At 41.3% G+C, this 19,767-nt stretch overlaps 1 protein-coding gene across 1 annotated transcript in view; it reads left to right on the top strand.

The window, feature by feature from the left end:
- LOC134166689 (T-cell activation Rho GTPase-activating protein-like) overlaps positions 1–19,767 on the top strand; it is a 1,836,444-nt gene that overhangs the window by 523,423 nt on the left and 1,293,254 nt on the right. The window lies entirely within an intron of this gene.

The raw sequence follows: 19,767 nt of genomic DNA, 5'->3' as shown, positions 1-19,767 counted from the left end.
AGAATGTGAGAAAAAATACTGCTTCTTAATTATTTTCTGCAAGGCTAGTTTTCTGACATCTGCCATTCAGCTTGTTCTTGAAAAAAAAAAGGCATTAGAGATAACTTTTTTCATTAAACTTTGCACACTCCTGCATTAACTTGAAGCTTTTGTTTCATTTCTAACCTTCTAGGGAATGTGGTTACAGGAAAGAAATACAGATTTTCCTCAGAACTATTCTATTCTCAGAGGTGAGAAGAAAAACTATGCTTAGAAGGCTCCAAAGACTTGTGTAAGAAAGGAGATGTCTTTCATTTTACACAGAAACAAAACTATTTTATAGGAAGGTGTCCTGGGTTCAGCAGTAGCAGTCATTTTTTTCTCCTTCTTAGTAGCTGGTGCAGTGCTGTGTTTTTGACTTTCAGCCTGGGAACAGCACTGATAACACCGATGTTTTTAGTTGCTGCTTAGTAATGTTTACTCTGACCAAGGACTTTCTGAGTCTCATGCTCTGCCAGGGAGGAGGGGAAGCAGGGAGGAAGCAGAGACAGGACACCTGACCCAAACTAGCCAAAGAGGTATTCCATACCAGAGCACGTCATGACCAGGATGTAAACTGAGAGTTACCCAGAAGGGCTAGTTCACCGCCGGGTTCAGGCTGGGTATTATCGGTCAGGCTGGGTATTATCGGTGAGCAGTTGTATTCTCTTCCCTTGTTATTTCCCTTATCATTATTATTGGTGGTAGCAGTAGTGGTTTTGTGTTATACCTTATTTACTGGACTGTTCTTATCTCAACCTGTGGGAGTTGCATTCTTTCAATTCTCCTCCACATCGCTCCGGGAGCAGGGGAAGGAAAGGTGGGGAGTGAGAGAGCGACTGTATGATTTACGGCTGAGCTTAAACAATGACAGAAAGTCAAGTAATTTAGCAGGTTTCACACATCTGCTGTGTGACTAATGATAAATCAGAGCTCAGTGATATCAGCCATAAACATGAGAACTATATGGATGGTGGGTTTAAGGCTATATGGTATTCTGAATTCAGAAAGCACATGACAATTTGTGTGGTACCTTCAAGCTGAGGTGAAGGTAACTACGGATCCGGAACTGAAAGTCTAAACTGTGAGTCTATTAATGATGGGAATCTGAGATACCTGGAGCATAGCATTGTTTTAATAATTTTAAAAACTCATTAGTAGTAATTTCTAATGATTTTCTTTTCCATAAGCACTAGATTCGATGAATAATTTATATCATATTAATACCTTCTCAATATTATTAGTGATGCATAATTCTGTATTGCACTGCCACAAAAAATACAATTACAAAAAAAGCACTAGGACATAAACTTACCACAAATTTGTGATAGCTCATTTTTTGAAACCTTGACTAGATGCAGTTGGCAATTTTCTACCATTTTATATTTCTGTTTAGTTTAGGTGACTCATTTTTCTTTAGATTTTTTTTTTTTGTTTGTATATCTTTCCTTTTGCACTTTGAGAGGCAAGTTATATAAGAACACTTTGGCATAAATGAAGTTTCCAGATCATTTCTTATTAGTTACTAGCAGGAATGAAAAGACTTCGGTATTTTTTTGCAAATACTGAGTGCATTCACATTACCAACAAAAAACAAAACCATGCAAAATTCTTCTAGTGCAGAAATAAAAAGCAAACACAAGAGAGATATAAATGCAAATATAACTAGTATCTCTCGATTTTCCACTGATTCCTTTTGTATTTTGGAATGTACGATTCAAACAGTAAAGGTTAAAATGCTCTTTTCATGGAAAATGAAAAGTTTTATTCACTGAAGAAGGAGCTAAGAATGTAGGCTTGTTTACATGATTATTTTGATTTTTTTTTCTTCCTTAAAGGATCAGTTGTGCAAGAATGCAGTCTCCAAACTATGAACAGAAATAAATAAATTCAATCACATGTTTCCAGTGAGGAGAATATTGATAATTTGGGGGTATATTTAATCTCTGAAAAAAACAGATGAATATTATCTGTGCAATTATAGCAACAGAATAAAAAAAGTTGGCATTGAAATATTGCCCTTTCCCATTGATGTCCTACATTCAGTTACACAAGATATCCCCCACAGGAACCCCTTTTTCTTCTGCAGCATCACAAAGAACAGCTTGTTTCTTAATTAGGGCATTAACTGCCCTATCTCTCTAAATCCGAAATGGGGGGCTGGCCTGCAGAGTTGCTGTGCAGCCTGGTAGGTGCCCTTTCATGCCCACAGCAATAGAGGGAAGCACAGACAGAGGGCTAGTTGTAAGCATACAACCTTGGGACTGAAACATTTGCAGAAGTCCCCTTAAAACAAAATAGAGCAACTACTCCTTTCTGATTGCAACATGCACGTTTCTCCATGTTTCTTCTACAAATTGGACCAACAGGCTGGGAAGTTACTGTTTAATCAAAGGAGCAGACTTGCAGAGATTTGACTTGTTGGGCAAACATTTAAATGTTTAACTATTTGTTCTTTGGAATCAATAAATAACAATATTGATGAGAATCTATGTTTTCTGGGTTTGTTTTCTCATACTCCTTTTCAGAGTACCCATCCTAACCATTGAAATGGCATACTCCCTCTGTCTTTATTACATCAACTGCTGAAAATACGAAGAAAAATTCTTGAGATATCATTCCATTCATACTAACATACACAAAATGCAATGGAATCTCACAGCAATATTTGCAGGTTTTATTTTTAGTTTGCTGACAATTGCCAGCAACAGCCACAGCATCAGTTGCATATTTATAAGTTTCATCAGGTTGCGGCTGTTGCAGAGAACACAAATCCTTGACAATAATAACACAGCTTTAATTAGTTCAGTTTAATTTCCTGTATGAGATCATTCTAATATGTGTGTATAAACCATTGACAGCTTTCATATGTCATTTGAATATCCCATTAAATAACAATAAGAAAATAAGAATCTGTGGAAAGTTTACAAAACTGTTAAGGTCAGTGGTAAGACTTCCACAGACTTCAAAAACATTTGAATAAGATTTGCATTATAACAATGATGCACATGCTAAGCATTTCAGCTTAGGCTTTGGTATAGAATCATAGAATCATAGAATATTTAAGGTTGTAAAGGACCTTAAGATCATCTAGTTCCAATCCCCCTGCCTTGGGCAGGAACACCTTACACTAAATCATATCACCCAAGGCCTCGTCCAATCTGGTCTTGAACACTGCCAGGGATGGAACATTCACAACTTCCCTGGGCAACCTAATCCAGTGCCTCACCACCCTAACAGGAAAGAATTTCCTTCTTATATCCAATCTAAATTTCCCCTGTTTAAGTTTGAACCCATTACCCCTTGTCCTATCACTACAGTCTCTAATGAAGAGTCCCTCCCCAGCATCCCTATAGGCCCCCTTCAGATACAGGAAGGCTGCTACGAGGTCTCCAAGCAGCCTTCTCTTCTCCAGGCTGAACAGCCCCAACTTTCTCAGCCGGTCTTCATACGGAAGGTGCTCCAGTCCCCTGATCATCCTCGTGGCCCTTCTCTGGACTTGTTCCAACAGTTCCATGTCCTTTTTATGTTGAGGACACCAGAACTGCACACAATACTCCAGGTGAGGTCTCACGAGAGCGGAGTAGAGGGGCAGGATCACCTCCTTCGACCTGCTGGTCACGCTCCTCTTCATGCAGCCCAGGATATGGTTGGCTTTCTGGCTGCAAGCGCACACTGAAGCTGCCTCATGTTCATTTTCTCAACAACCAACACCCCCAAGTCCTTCTCCACAGGGCTGCTCTGAATCTTTTCTCTGCCCAAACTGTAGTTGTGCCTGGGATTGCTCCAACCCAGGTGTAGGACCTTGCACTTGGCATGGTTAAACTTCATGAGGTTGGCATCAGCCCACCTCACAAGTGTGTCAAGGTCCCTCTGGATGGCATTCCTTCCCTCCAGGGTATCAACTGAACCACACAGGTTGGTGTCACCAGCAAACTTGCTGAGGGCACACTCAGTCCCACTGTCCATGTCAGCGACAAAGATATTAAACAAGACCGGTCCCAACACCGATCCCTGAGGGACGCCACTCGTTACTGGTCTCCAGCCTGACATCGAGCCATTGACCACAGCTCTTTGTGTGCGGCCATCCAGCCAGTTCTTTATCCACTGAGTGATCCATCTATCAAATTGATGTCTCTCCAATTTAGAGACAAGGATGTCATGTGGGACAGTGTTGAACGTTTTACACAAGTCCAGGTAGATGACATCAACTGCTCTACCCCTGTCCCTCAGTTCTGTAGCCCCCGCATAGAAGGCCACCAAATTGGTCAGGCAGGATTTCCCCTTAGTGAAACCATGCTGGCTGTCACCAAGCACCTTGTTATTTTTCATGTGCCTTAGCATGCCATCCAGGAGAATCTGCTCCAAGATTTTGCCAGGCACAGAGGTGAGACTGACTGGTCTGTAATTCCCTGGGTCATCCATTTTCCCCTTCTTGAAAATGGGGGTTATATTTCCCTTTTTCCAGTCATCGGGAACTTCACCTGACTGCCATGATTTCTCAGATATGATGGCCAGCAGCTTCGCAACTTCATTTGCCAGCTCCTTCAGGACCCATGGACTTGTGCACATTCAGATTTTTAAGACGGTCTCAAACCAGATCCTCTCCTACAGTGGGTGCAAGGTCTTCATTCTCACAGTCCCTGCATCTGCCTTCCAAGACTTGGATGGTTTGGTCAGAGCCTTTGCCAGTGAAGACTGAGTCAAAGAAGTCATTCAGAACCTCAGCCTTCTCCAAATCCTGTGTAGCCAGTTCTCCCGAGAGTTTCGTGAGGGGGCCTACATTCTCCCTTGTCTGTTTTTTGTTTGCTATGTAGTTGTAGAATCCCTTCCTGTTATCTTTAACACCTCTAGCTAAGTTTAATTCTAACTGAGCCTTAGCTTACCTAACCTGGTCCCTAGCTTTCTGGACAACATCCCTGTACTCTTCCCAGGTCACCTGTCCTTGCTCCCACCTTTCATAAGCCTCTTTTTTCATTTCAATTTTCCTCAGCAGCTCCTTATCCATCCAAGGAGGTCTCCTGGCCCTCCTGCTGCACTTCCTTCTGGTTGGGATGCAACACTCCTGAGCTTGCAGCAGGTGATCCTTGAATATCAACCAACAGTCTTGGGCCCCTCTGCCCTCCTGGCTGTATCCCATGGAACCTTCCTAAGCAGGTTCCTGAAGAGGCCAAAGTCTGCTCCTTTGAAGTCCAGGGCAGTGAGCTTGCTGCACACTCTTCTCACTGTCCTGAGGATCTCAAATTCGAGCATCTCATGATCGCAGTATCCAAGGCTGCCCTGGAGCGTCACATTTCCAACGAGCACTTCCCTGTTGGTGAGCACAAGGTCAAGCATGGCACCTCTCCTTGTAGGCTCCTCTATTACTTGCAGAAGGAAGTTGTCTTCTACACAATTGAGGAACCTCCTGGATTGCTTGTGCCGGGCCGTACTGTCCTTCCAACAGATGCCAGGGTGGTTGAAGTCACCCATGAGAACAAGGGCCTGCAAGCGTGAGGCTTTTCCTATCTTTCTATGGAGTGCTTCATCCGCAGGTTCTCCACATCTCCTTGATCAGGCGGTCTGTAACAGATCCCCACAGTAATGTCCCCCATAGCTATATTCCATCATATCTCATTTCATCTGGCTGTAAGTGAATACAAATCATGCTTATTTTCTTTCATTATGCCTCTTTAAAGCCACAATAAGGTGGTCTGCACTGTCTATGCTGCTGGTGGCAGATGTCTTTACCAAGATGGAGCTGCTGCAGGAAGAGCTGCAGTGCAGACCTCGGGCTGCAGGAGGTGCAGAGTATGGGTGCAAGTGCAGGTCCTGGGGCAGGGACAGGCAACAGACCTGCCTGCAGCTTTTCTGCCCAGGTGGAAGGGCTCCTGCAGCAGGTGGCTGAGGTGCAGGAGGTGGTGAGAAGGCTGCATAACATCAGGGAGGCTGAGGAGGAACTGAACAACCAGAGCCTGGTTCCAAGAGAAGCCTGCAGTGGACCCACAGTTGGCAGTGGAGCCACAGCCCTCATCAGAACACACAGAAGAAAAAGGGACCAATAATGAAGGGGAATGGAAGCCTGCAGTGGAAATGACTCACAGGAGGAAGAGACTTGCCCAGCAGCAGGAAGTGACCTTGCAGACCAATAATGAAACACCTGTCATAGCAGGAGAAACATGAGTTGAATACAGGTGAGTCACTTTTGATAGGTATGGAGGCACCCATTTGCTGGCCTGATGTGATCTCCAGAGAGATGTGTTCTCTGGAGATCTAATGGGGTCTGTATCAGGGATGTTACAGAGAGATTACTGAGCTTCATATGGCAAACTGACTATTACCCATGGGCACCAGCCAGAGAAGCGTGAGGATTATCAAGAGGATAACATGGCTCTTGGGAGTGGTGGTCAAGGACTCCAGAGCGGTTACAGGAGTGGTGACACAGGCAGGGGTTTGGCTATTTAGACCATGGGACTCACTTATTGAAAACTGGTCTGCTGTGGGCTGATGTGGTCCACTTCTCAGAGAAAGAGAAGAGCATCTTTAGTCATAGTCTTGCCAAGCTGGTGAAGAAGGCTTTAAAATGAATTCACCAGGGGAGGGGAACCTCAGTCCATCTGCTCTTACAAGTCTGATGCTGGTGCCAGCAGGAGATGCTGAGAGCTGGAAATGGATAACAGTTGAGCCATGGAGCACCTGAAGACCAGCATAAAGGACTTGCAGCCACTCCAGCCAATAAGTCAGTTTCACTGGGGGCCCAACCGGAATGACTCTATGCCAATGCATGTAGCATGGGGAACAAGCAAGAGGAGTTAGAGGTGTACACATTTCTGAAGCGCTAAGACCTTAATGGCATCATGGAAATGTGACGGAATAGTTCTTATGACTGGAGTGTTGGAACAGAAGGATACAGGCTTTTCAGGAAAGACAGGCTGGGGAGACAAGAAGGGGGTGTTGCCCTCTATATCAATGACCAGGTGTATTGCGTGGAGCTCTGCCTGCAGATGGATGAGGATCTGGCTGAGAGGTTAGATTAAAGGGAGAGCTGGAACAGAGGACATTACACCAAAATATCAATACTTAGTGAAAGGTAGTAAGCTGGGTTTCTTTTGGGGGGGGGGGGGTGTGTGGAATTTTGTTTTGTTTTTTTCTGAATGAATGCAATCTGATATCATATTTACTTGTAATGTTAAAAAGAAACAAATAAAGAGAGACTGTAATTCATTTAGATACGTGTTGCATGCAGGAGCTATAACCCAGAGCATAGTCAAAGTAAGTCTGTGAATGTAACAGCCTTGCAACCAATTTTCCACTGCTTTCTGTAAAGGTCAAGCACATATGCTAAGTCCTGAAGTACAACTCAGATGGGAAACAGGTGGAACTGTGCAATAGTATCACTTTCTTTTCCTAGCACATAGAAAAATAAAATAAAATCTAAAGCTAAGCAATCAGTTGAGACTATCCATCTTTAAATGGTTAAGCTTTGAGAAGAGGAACTCATTTTCACATAAGCTTAGTAGCAGAATCTCTTTCATCACATTATCAGTGCCTAAAATCTGTAACTGTTTATTTGGATCTCTCTATTTGATAAAGGCACTCCTGGGGCGAAGGGAAGAAAACAACTCTGTCTTTTTCAGTAAGAGAAAATAATAACTGTATCTAAGATAAGTAGGCTGAACTATAAGAATCTTAACATGGAAATTCCCATTTACATAGGATAAAGGCCATTCTCATATTATGCTTACTTTCTGGAACACCATATCTATTTCCACTGTGATAAAGGGGACCAAAAGAATAAGAGCTGATCTATGACTTACATGCTAGTGAACACTTAAAATGAAGTTCTACTCAAAATTGGTCATTTAATCAACAGAAAGATAATTCTGTGTCATGGTTTAAGCCCAGCCAGTAACCCAGAAACATGAAGCTGTTTGCTCACACCCGCCCTTCTTCCCCCTGCTCCTGGAGCGATGGGGAGGAGAATCGAAAGAATGTAACTCCGATGGGTTGAGATAAGAACAGTCCAGTAAATAAGGTATAACACAAAACCACTACTGCTACCAATAATAATAATAATGATAAGAGAAATAACAAAGGAAGAGAATACAAATGCTCACCACCAGCCGACCGATACCCAGCCCGATCTGGCCCTTCCAAGTAACTGCCCCCAGTTTATATACTGGGCATGACATGCTGTGGTATGGAATACCTCTTTGGCTAGTTTGGGTTAGCTGTCCTGTCTCTGCTTCCTCCTGGCTTCCCCTCCTCCCTGGCAGAGCATGAGACTCAGAAAGTCCTTGGTCAGAGTAAACATTACTAAGCAGCAACTAAAAACATCGGTGTTATCAGTGCTGTTCCCAGGCTGAAAGTCAAAACACAGCACTGCACCAGCTACTAAGAAGGAGAAAAAATGACTGCTACTGCTGAACCCAGGACAAAACTATAAGAGTTTTCTTGAGGGGTTCTTGTTCTTGCCATGTTTATTACTTAGCAGGAAATGAAAAACGTCTCATACCTCCTCCACCATGTAGCGCTGCAAGATTGTACATGCTGCTTTGGACTATTAAGAGGAAGTTTATTTCATGATTTTTTTCTCCATCTTTCCTATAGGCCCCAGTTTAGTACTGAAAAACCACAATAAGTTCTTGCTGGAGCTTTCTCTTCTCCAGGCTGAACAACCCCAATGGTCTCAGCCTTGCTTCATAGGAGAAGTGTGTTCAGCCTTCTGATCACTTTTGTGGCCCTCCTCTGGACCCACTCCAACAGATGCAGGTCTTTCTTCTGTGTGTCTTAGAGCTGGATGCAATATATCAGGTGGATGCTCACCAGAGCAGAAATGAGGGAGAGAATCACCTTCCTCCATCTGTTGGCCATGCTTCTTTTGATGAAGCCCAGGATACAACTGGCTTTCTTGGCTGCAAATGCATATTACTGGCTCATGTCCAGCTTTTTGTCCACTAGTATTCTCAAGTCTTTCTCTTCAAGGCTCTATCCCTTCATTCGCCAGCCCATACTGACACTGAGGATTGCCCCAACTCAGGTTCAGGGCCTTGCTCATGGCCTTATTGACCTTCATGAGGTTCACCAGATGCCCTCCTCAAACCTGTCAAGGTTTCTCTGGATAGCATCCTGCCCCTCTAGGGTATCAGCTACACCACCCAGCTTGGTGGCATTCACAAACTCAATTCCACTGTTTACATCATTAATAAAGATACTGAACAGTATCAATTCCAATATAGATCACTGTGGGATACAATCCATTTATTCCATTTGGACATTGAGCCCTTTACTGCATCTCTCTGGATGCAGCTATCCAGACTTATCCATCGTGTAGGCTCTCTATCAACTTCAGCTCACTCCAATTTAAGGACAATGATGATAGGAAAGTTAATATACAATTCTGTATTTACTGGGTCAGATACATGATCTCCACTGTTTTAGCACTAGACTACTAGATAACTTTTCATATTAAAAAGCAAACCAAAGCAACAAATATACTACTACAATTTAGGTGACTACACTTGCAACTTCTGATACAGATTATTTCACCAAATGAGCATTTAGTATGTGAAAATTTCATTTTTTCAAATGCCTATGTGAGCCCAGAAGAACAAATAGCAAAAAGACAAATAAAACTGAACTATCAGTATTTAGACAAATCCATCTAGTCTTAGCTTTTAAGCTTTTTTTGCACACTATTTTTCAGGAGGTGGAAGTTCACATGCAGCCCATTGTGATTCAGATAAAAGTTGAGAAGCCTTTCTGGAAATATACACTAGGTGATTGAGAGAAACTGGTATACAAGTTGCCCTTCTTCAAAACTGTCATTGAGAAAATTAACTAGTGCATCTGTTTTTGGAATTACAATACCACTACCAAGAAAAGATAATATTTTGTGGGATACTACAGGACAAACCACACAAGTAGCTCTGAAGTCACACAGGCAGTTCTCATTCTTCATAAACCACAGATCCACATAGATTATGAGAGTGACAACAGTATGTTATGTGAAATATAGTATAAGAGCCAGACCTTATCCATGCTTTGATCAATTCAAAATGGAGCATCATTGTACTAGATTCTCTTCAAGATCACTGAAGTAGAATTCCCTGGTTAATCTTCTAAGTTCAAATGCATTACATTTTGTCTCTCTCCAATAGCTACAAAAGGGCCTAGACTGGTAGTAAAGAATCCTAACTTTTTTCTTTTTTTTTTTTTTTTTTATGTGTGTGTTTGTTTGTTGTTGTTTGAAAGCAAGTTCTTCCTGAGAAGTATTACATCTTCATGCTTAGGTCAGGCAGTCCAGCAGTGAAAAGATCCAGGTTGCATAGCTGTAGAGAATAACTGGGCTACACATCTAACATAGCTCAGTCAGAGATGAATGACAAAATGGTGCCCTTAAGTTTTGGCTAACCTATGATATAAGACTGCAGATGTTTTTTCTAAAGTCTAGAATAATAAGTCAGGTTTCAAATTCTCAAAATACATAGTAGAACCATAAAGAAGCCATAAATGTTGCCAGTTTGCTCTAATAAAGTTTTTCATTTGTGTTTGGGACATCAGCTGCCTAGTAATAAGGTAATAGTTCACTACCCAGTATCCATCACAGCTGTAGTTTACTTCTGGTTTCTCACATACCAACAAATTAGCATAAACTATAGTGAAGGGCTAAGGCCAGAACAGAACATGAAGAAGAATCAAAGAAGCTAGTCATTCATGATCTGGGTCAAAATGATAGAGGTTACAGGCAATAAAATAAAATAAAATAAAATAAAATAAAATAATGGAACGTTGAGCATCTACTGAGGCATGATCTCTATATCAAAAAAAAAAAAGGAATAAAATATCTCAGAAGGAATAAACTCCTACTCTAGGCCTACATTATTTCACTTTAGGGAAACTAGCAATTTGGCTGTTAGCTCCTTTGCTTTGTCCTGTTAGAGTGAGGAGCACAGTGGCGAGATAGGCCAGGTGATCAGAATAATTTTAGCAACACCAGGGACCTCCTCTGTTTTTTGATGGGTGGCTGAATATTTGGATGTGTTCTTTTCCTTTGCCTTGCTTCTTTACAAACATTTGTACCTGGTTTTCGCTGATCATGCTATCTTCTCTTCGTTTTTCTTCCCACAATGTTAATGTTATAGCTAATGAAAGTCTTCACTACCCACAGAATTACTTTGACACATCTGCTATGATATTCACGTTGCTGCATATTTTAATGCCAAGTAAATTGCTCAGGGTGATATAACAAGGAGATACCTCATAGTCAACAAAACAGGGCTTAAAGGGGCCCACCTCAAATGTATGCAGTCAAATAAAGAAAGGTCTATAGGATAGCATAACAGGGCAAGCTGTCATACCTTCTCTGGAAAATGAGCGCAGCTGAGTGCCTGTACGTCAGTGTATGCACACAGGGAACAAACAGGAGCAAATAGAGATCTGCCTGCAGCATCAAGGCTACCATCTCAGCTGGAGGATAGAAACACAGTCAGATAACTCACACAAATGAAGTGAATAGGTTCTTTTGGAAGGACAGCCCAAGACAAGGAATCTGAGGAGTGCCATTTCTGTAAGAGAGGAGTGCATGGAGTCTGGAGTCGCAAGTGGAGCCAGCTGAGTGTTTATGTCAGATTACTGGAAAGACCAGAATGGATGATAATGTGGTGAGTGTCTGCTACAGATCACATGGTAAGGAAGAAGTAGCTGAAACCTTCTTCTGACAGCTGAAAAAAGCCTGATGTTCACAGACTCTAGTGCTCACAGGTGTCTTCAGCAACCTTCATATCTGGCAGAAGGCAACATACCAGGGCAGAAGCAACCCAGGAGATTTCTGGAGTGCACTGATAACAACTTCCTGGCACAGGTGTAAGAGGAGCCAGTTATGGGTGATTCTGTCCTAAACCTGAAATTTACAAAAAAGGAAGAATTGCTTGGGGTCAGCCTTGGCTGTAATAACTGTGAGGTAGTAGAGTTCATGATCCTGAGAAGAAGAAACAAGGCAGCTCTTGCCTTCAGGAGAGTAAACTTTGGCCTCTCCAGAGATCTGCTTGGAAGAATCCCAGGAAAGAGAGTCCTGGAGAGAAGAGTGGTCTAGGACGGTTGGTTGATTTTCAAAGATGCTTTGGAAAGGTTAACACTCAACACATATGGACTTCCCTACTTCATTTAGCATAGACTTCTGAATTCATAGTAGCGCTAAAATGCCTTCCTTAAAACACCTTTACAAAGATTAGAAAACAATCTGCCTAGTATGTCACCACCTGTAGTCACCTTTTAAGAGTGGCGGTCTAATGTGCATAAATACACACACATGAAATTAAAATGCTCTTTAAATAAGTGATGATCAATACAGAAAACACTTGTTTGTCTCCAATTATTCCAAAACCAATAATCAGGTGATCAATTGCCAGAAAAATCAATAACTGTCAAAAACTACCAGTTTCCCAATCAGAAAATTAACACTTCTATTTGTCTGCTTGCTTTTCTCTGCTTGCCTGAAAGGCCTGTTCCAGGATAAATCACAGAGTATGTTTTGATTTTGCCCAATGTGTGATGAGTCCCAATGAGCATTTGAAGATATTTGAAATGTTTGTTTACAGTTTCCCCCAAAAGCAAGTATTCTTTTCAGGAACTTTGCTTCATTAGTTTTTTTAAAATCTGACTCTTCATCTTAACCAAAAGGCTAACCATACTCTACTGGATATGGAACAACATATCATTTGCACTTTCCACATACAAGAACAGAACTTTCCTCGCAAGATAACCACAGCAAGCAGATCCTGTTCACTTTTTTCTTTTTTTTTTGCTTTAATTTGATTTGTTCTGCTTTGTTTGAGATTTTGGGACTGGAGTGAAAATATCCCTATCTTGTATTCAAAAGGTATAATTAGTCCTCTAGTGTCCTTTGTCCCTTTATTCTTCAAACCATTCATAGTTTTTGAGATTATTTGTTAAGGTTTGATTTATGTGACCTAAGCTTTTGCATAGATAAAAAAGAGAAATAAGCACTACAAAGGTGGGATTCCTCTGTATTCTTTTCACCGTATCCTTTTGCAAATTGGATGTAAGCGTCTATATATGTTCACAGAAATTCCATCCCAGCTACCTGAGGGTTAATAACAATGACATCCAAAAGTTCCCAAGAGTTAGACATATGCTGTCCAGCATATTCCTGTGTTCCCACACTTGTTTATCTTGCTCCTTTTGCCAGACATCTTTATCTTGTATTCAACAAAACATTTTGCATTCAACAAAACATTTTGCTTATTTGCAACCCTTTGCACTTGTCTTATATTTTGTTCTGTATCTTGCAAATTCTGTTACTGTAACTGTTAAGTTACAGTTACAGCTGTCACTGTTGACATGTTTTCTCATTTATTCTGCATGAAGCTGAGCAAATCTTCGTCACTTTGGTGTTCATATTGCTCACATACTTGCATAAAACTCTCACATGTGGCTATGTTACAAGATACATACTGGTTTTGATTACACTAATTTTGTAGATCATATTGGGTTTAAAGCAAATTAATTCTATTCTGATTATTTTAATTACAATTTATAGGTATCACAAATTATTTCTATTCTGATTATTTTAATTACAATTTATAGGTATCGCAGGTCTCTGGTTTTGCTACATATATCTATTTTCCTTGATTCTCTCAGGATTTTAAACTCCACAGTCTCATGGTCATTGCAGTTAAGCTTGCTCTTGACCTTCACATCTTCAGCATCCTTCATGTTTTGTGACTAAAAGCTGGAGCAATGCATCATACCTGACTCATCGATCATGTGCATCAAGTTATTCCCATTTCCAAAGCTGCCTGCACTCCATAGGCAATACAAGGGCACTGAGTGTACTGCCTTCCTCCTCCCTCCACAGCCCTTTGTGCTAGTGACTTACTTAGCTCCTCAGCCAGAGCACATCTCCCACAGGGAAAGCCACTGCTTAGCCTGTGAAGAGAAGCACGAGTCACTGCTACTGCACTCCCAGAGCATCAGGCACTGCAAGAGACTAGGATGGCAGCACCTTCCCTCAAGGGAAGTGTCATATTCTGATATGGCAGGGACAGTTACAGCAGCTGATGTTACAGACTAAGCTATGGCACATCACTGCTAAAGATTGTTTAAGCCAGTAGCCCATAGATGCAAGACTGTGATGTCCCCATGTCTGCGGGTTCAGCCAGTTGCAAGAATGATGAATTTCTGACAGAAGTATACACACATATATAATATGAATATACAGCATGCCACACAGAGTAGCACAGACAGACAACATTTTCTTTACCAGTCTTTACACTTTACACAGCAGTTACACAGACATGAACAGTACAGACTGTCTCATTTGTTTTTTTCCTGTCCAGCTGATCAGGTGATTCAAACTCTATTACTGGAATATATACATATTTGTGTATACACACACATGCACACACACTCACATTGCACAATAGCTGGCCTTAGATAATCAACCAATCCGCCAGCAGGCCTCGGTTTCCGCTGGTCTGTCCAGGTGCTGCTAGTTGGACCTACAAGCCTGGAGGTTCACATCCCCACTCCATTTGCTTAGACCTTTTAGGCTATTTGCTGTCTGTCATAGCTTGCAGTTCACTCATGTTCACACATACTCAGGATAGAGGATACATCACACAGAAGATAGGGAGAAACAGGATCTAATGAGAATAAGGTTCAATCAAACAGGTGTTCAGACCAGCAAGCCATTTGCACTCTACAGGCCTATTTTATGACTTTTCCTCTATTCTCCCTACACTTTTTCCTCCCCAATTCAACTTAACCCTTCCCTTTCCCTGTCTTTGCTCCTTCCCCTAAACTTATCTCATGAGAAGTTGCTCACATTCCTGCAATCTGCTTAAAAACACCCCATGAAAAGTTATGTGTGGTTCAAAAATGCTCCCTTACTTGCATCTTATAATGAGCTAGCCCTGTAGGAAATACCCCACTTGGTCAGCAAAGTGATTTGGGGAGAGCTTGTTTGGTTGACCTTTCTCAGGGGGTCTCACACTGGTCATAACCATTCCATAATTCTTCTCAGTGGCCCTGAGAGCAGCCAGGTCAGGAAGCTTCCTTTTCACTGAGACTGACATTCCTCCGTTCCCCCCTGTGCTCCGTGTTTTGGGTGATTACCCACCATCCACACACCCAGAAGTCACCACCATCATTGCAGAATCTTGAGGAGGGATTCTGGCCCCCTGCGCACCCTGGCTGCACTGACTGCTGGAAAATGTGCTACAGTTATGTTAATAGCCCCAGTCTGCCATGGAAATATATGGTCTAGTATAGATATATATCACAGTATATCACAGGTATTATTGCTAGAGTGTTCATGATAGACAATAGTATCCCAGGGAAAATGCTCTTGATATATAGATGCCCCCATGGAAAAGGGACAGTTTTCTTTAAATTGTGCATTTCTCTGAATAATGTGCTTATAATTTATGGTCCACAGACCATTTATCAAATTGATTGTTGCTGTTTATATTAAAAAACTCATTTAAAATAAGTTAGTTAATGCATATAGAAGATCCTTCCATCTCTAATTCATCTTTCTAAGCGAAAATTAGCGTAATTCTAACACAAAACCAACAAAAAATTTTTTTTTGGAACTGTTAGGACATTCTGTGTATATATAACTTTCAGCTTTAGAAAACAGTTTAATATACAGTGCAAATAAGTATTGCTTTCACAGATGTGGAAATACTCTTTGTGGTAAATTAAAAGGAAGATTTTCATGCTCTATCAATAAGCCTAATAAACCATACATATTGGAAATATTGCAGAGTATTTTTTTTTCTCTGGGGATACTCACCAGAATCTGCTGTTTGAACAGCAGCAACAATAAGTGGAAGTAGATGTGTTGGTTTGAGGTATTTTTTTTTTTTAATAAGGATCTGAAAGTTGTTTATTTGAAATCCAGCTGTATCATATTGTCAAGAACAAATATGGTCAGTGAGGGTAAGGTAGTCATTCAGTTTGTCTCATAAAACAGTCATAATTTGCTTTCAGCTTTCAACAGTCATCATTCTGAAGATTCAATTGTTTACCTGCAATGTCAACAATTGTTTTGAAGATATTATCTACTGGATTTAAGTTATAGACCATTGATCACAGAGTTTGGACACCAGTTTTGAGTCAAAACTTGAAAAGGGCTTTTGTTCCTTGAAGTTGCTGCTGAAGCCCTGAAGGAACAGAAGAGGTGAAGAATGACTTTACGTAGAAGGGGAGCAGAGGAGGGCTTTCCCTTCACTTTCAAGGGACATAAAAGCAGAAACCAAAGGGACAGATTACTTAGACTGGTAAACTCCAAGAAAAGACAGCTGTTTCTGCATTAATTTTTTTTTTCCACTAATTATGATTGCAAGAATGACTCCAGATATGTAGATTATTATGAATATCATAACACTTCTTTAAAAAAAAGTGTAAGACAATGAAGTGATGACTTGGACAATCTTTTTTTTTGAATGTATAAAACATTGAAACATATTAAAATATTCATATCCACAAAATTTCTTACCACACAAAATATGCCAAACATCAAAGAATATGGTACAGAATATGATATTTTGTAGTGCTGAGGATATGTTCCATTAAACATTTTTTTTCTTTCATTAAAGTTTGTCTGGTATGTTATGAAATTTATTTGGTTTACTTCTTAAAAAAATGCTATGCAATATTTATTTAAAAATTAAAAATCCAACAATTTTTTTTTTTATTTTCATGTATATGTAGAAAAAAATAAAAGAAATAACATCTTATGTGCACACACGTAACAAGAAATATATGCAGTAACTCATCAGTCCAGCAGGTGTATCCAAGATCTCAGGCAGTATGATCTGGTCTACCTCAAGAAAAACTTACGTTTTCCTACAAAGGATGTCTCCTTTGATTGTCAGTCCATCTTGTGGAAATGATAGAATGAAAAATCATCCATATAATTAAGCTTATACTTAGCTCCATAAAGAAAATACGAAGCTAGGAATATTATAGCTTTATCTTCTGTTTCACAGAGTAAGTGTGTAGCAGGGCAGAAGAAAAGTAGTAACAATTCTCTGACACGTTCTCTTCTTCCTCTGCCATTCTTTTATGAAATTAGCTCTTAGCTTGACCAGTTGTTCAGTGGACATAAAATTTGGAGTTCAGTCTTCTTTGGCCTAAAACATACTCTGTTGTTATGCTGCTGACTATGGTATAACCACAAGTGCAAGTCGTGGATGCCAAAGTAAAAGGGAACCTGACTTACATATTTCAGCAGGAAGAAGTAGGATCTCATTTCCCTAGAAGATGTAAGCATATTAAGTTTACCTTTAACAATCTATAGAACAGAAACTAGCAGATAAGATCAAGATCCTCATCTGTTCTTCTCTGTCCCTCACCTTGATAAGAATAACGCTATCACAGAATCATAGAATCATAGCATGGTTTGGGTTGGAAGGGACCTTAGAGATCATCTAGTTCCAACACCCCTGCCATGGGCAGGGACACTTTCCACTAGATAAAGGTGCTCAAAGACTCATCCAACCTGTCCTTGAACAATTCCAGAGACGGGGCAGCCGTGACTTCTCTGGGCAACCTGTTCCAGTGTCTCACCACCTTATAGTGAAGAATTTTTTCTAATAGCTAATCTAAATCTACCCTCTTTTATTTGAAATCCGTTCCCCCTTGACCTATCCCTACCTGCCCTTGTAATAAAAGTCCCCCTCCATATTTCTCGTAGGCCCCTTTAGGAACTGGAAGGTTGCAATAACGTCTCCCCAGAGCTTTCTCTTCTCCAGGCTGAATCTTCTCCAGCTCTCTCAGCCTCTCTTCATAGAAGTGCTGTAGCTCCTGAGTCATCATCATGGCCCTCCTCTGGATTCACTCCAAAAGCTCCATGTCTTTCTTGTACTGGGGGCCCCAGAGCTGAATGCAGTACTCAAGGTGGGGTCTCATGAGAGCAGAGTAGATGGGGAGAATCACCTCTCTCAATCCCCTGAACACGCTGTTTTTAATGCAGCCCAGAATATGGTTGGCTTTCTGAGTGTCGTAGTTTAAACCCAGTCAGGTAATTCGTTCGCTCACTTCCCCCCCTTTCTTGCCCTCCCCCTGCTCTCGGAGGGACGGAGAGGAGAATCGAAAAGAATGCAACTCCCACGGGTTGAGATAAGAACAGTTTAGTAACTAAGGTATAACACAAATCACTACTGCTACCACCAATGATAATAATGATAAAGGAAATAACAAGGGAAGAGAATACATCATCTCACCACCAGCCGACCGATAACTCGCCCCCCCCAGCCCGACCAAGCTCTGACCGATACCTCCTCCAACCCCGCAGTCTCCCAGCCCTTCCGGCTAACTCCCAGTTACATCCTGGGCATGACGTGCTGTGGTATGGAATACCTCTTTGGTCAGTTTGGGTCAGGTGTCCTGTCTCTGCTTCCTCCTGGCTTCCCCTCCTCCCTGGCAGAGCATGAGGCTCACAAAGTCCTTGGCCACACCAAAACATCGCTTGTTATCAGCTCTGTTCCCGAGCTGAAAGTCAAAACATTGCACTGCACCAGCTACCAAGAAGGGGAAAAATGACTGCTACTGCTGAACCCAGGACACTGAGCTGCAAGTGTACACTTGCGGCTCAGGTCGAACGAGTCCTTCTCAGGGCTGATCTCAATTCAGTCTCCACCCAACCTGTATCCTGAAGCTGAGATAAAGGCTGGATGTGTTGCCTGTGGCTTAAGCCACAATCTTCTTTTCCTGCTCACTGCCACCCTTGCGCATCCACCAGTGAAAGGAACGGGGGAAGGGAGGTAGGACAAGCTATTGCAACGCAACATGGAAACACCTTGCAAATGGAAGAAATCCTGTGCTACCCATGAAACTGAGAACAACTCGTATTTCATATGGAAGAACCACTCATATCAGTTATCTGTTATGAAAACTAATGGCACAAAACCTGTGTCTTCAGCCTTCTTAAGACATAAAGCATTTCTTAGAAGTTAACGCTGCAGCCTGCACTGCAGAAAAGCTGTAATAGGCAGTTCTGTAGCCAAAACAAATACCTCTGAGCATGAATGCATGCCTGTTATGTTCCTAGGAGATTTTCATGCTAGATGGAGAACTTATATCATCTGGTGCCCTAGAGGTTAGTCAGTATTAGAAAATAAGTAGATTGGAATACTTGTGGGGAATGAGGAGAATTTGGCAGTTAAGTGCTTGCATTGGCAGGACTTTCATGGATTAGATTCTATTCCCTTTTCATGTCAAAATATTTCTAATTTGCAGGTGTATTCTTATATTACAGCTGTGTTTACAGCAAAAATCTCTAAAATTTGGTGATGACTAATAACTTATTGGTTTTTAGGCCTGTAAAATTCACCAGCTGACATAATTCAACTTTTTAAAAAGTTATAAGAATTATTTTGAAACAAAATCAAATATAAGAAGATTAAAACTCCAATAAACTTCCATTGTTTTGACTTTTAAAAAGTTAACTATGCATATGACTAAAAATAGTAGGTTAAAGATTAAGTATCTTGTAAACTATTATTTAAATATATTGAATTGCAAAGGAGTATTGCTTAACATTGCCATGGTTTAAACCCTAGGGAGACAGCTTGTTCACTCACTCGAGCTGAGAGCAATCGAGCCCCCCCCCCCCCCCGGGGCTCTCCACTTCCCCGCTCCCGGAGGAATGGGGAGGAGAATAGAAAGAGTGTAACTCCCATGGGTTGAGACAAGAACAGTCCAGAAATCCATGTACAACACAAATCACCACCGCTACCA

This window comes from Pezoporus occidentalis, unplaced genomic scaffold, assembly GCF_034315485.1.
Source record: "Pezoporus occidentalis ecotype Australia unplaced genomic scaffold, CSIRO_AGI_Poc_V1 ctg27, whole genome shotgun sequence".
NCBI classification, from domain to species: Eukaryota; Metazoa; Chordata; class Aves; order Psittaciformes; family Psittacidae; genus Pezoporus; species Pezoporus occidentalis.
This window is presented reverse-complemented; position numbering and strand designations above follow the sequence as displayed.